Genomic DNA, 1,032 nt, shown 5'->3' on the forward strand with positions numbered 1-1,032 from the left:
CCCCCCCCCCCCTCTCGTAGAAGATACTGTTGTTGTCTAGCTGGAGAAACAAGTTTGAGAGTGCTTTTGGGCAACACGTACACGCTGTAAAAATGGGCTGAATAAGCTGCAGTTGCCACTAGTCGGCGCTGATAATAAGACAGTCAAAAGTGAAAGGTGCTTACCATCCAGAAAGACCTGCTAGTCACAGTGTATCATGCCCAACTGTGCCAAATACTGAGACTCAAAGAGATGCTACACCTAGGAATCTGTCTTTAAAAATAACCTAAAGCGATGGCACAGCAGTTCAAAGGACCAGCCTCTTTTTCCAGAGGATCCAGGTTTGATTCTCAGCACCCATGTGGCAGCTCACAACTTGTAGTAACTCCACTTCCAGGGAATCTGATGCCCTCTTCTGGCTTCCACAGGAACACACACACACACACACACATTTAAAAGCTGGCCCTAATGGCTCACTCTTTTATTCCCAGCACTGGGGAGACAGAGGCAGGCTGATCTCTGAGCATCACTCTGGAGGTAAGCCAGAGTCACAAACACACATTTTTTTTAAAAGTCTTCAGATGGAGCTCAGGTATGGCCAGACCCCTTCCCGCCACAGAAGAGGGCAGCGCAAAATAGAGATTCTTAAGAGATTCTAATTCATAACCTCAAAGCTCTAAACCAACAAGAAAACAGGAATAATTTGATTCGCTCTGGTGTCTGGATAGGAATAGTAAGAAAGTAATGAATTTATAGGGAGTGGTAGAAGTAAACAGGACCAGGGGTGGTGGACATGGCTCAGTGGGTAAGGCACTTGCCATGCAAATAAGGTACTAGACTTCGGGTTCCCAGCAGCCATGTAAATGCTGAATGGGTATAGTAGCCTGCAGGAGGTAAGGACAGGTGCTCCCTGAAACAAGCTGTCTAGTTAGACTACTACCCCTAGTATTAGGCTCTGGGTTCAAGGAGAGCCCCTACCTGACTATATAAGCTGGAGAGCCATTGGGGAAGACAGCTATCACCCTCTGGTTTCATAGGCATATACCTACATGG

The sequence above is a fragment of the Mastomys coucha genome, unplaced genomic scaffold (genome assembly GCF_008632895.1).
Source record: "Mastomys coucha isolate ucsf_1 unplaced genomic scaffold, UCSF_Mcou_1 pScaffold18, whole genome shotgun sequence".
Classification (NCBI taxonomy): domain Eukaryota; kingdom Metazoa; phylum Chordata; class Mammalia; order Rodentia; family Muridae; genus Mastomys; species Mastomys coucha.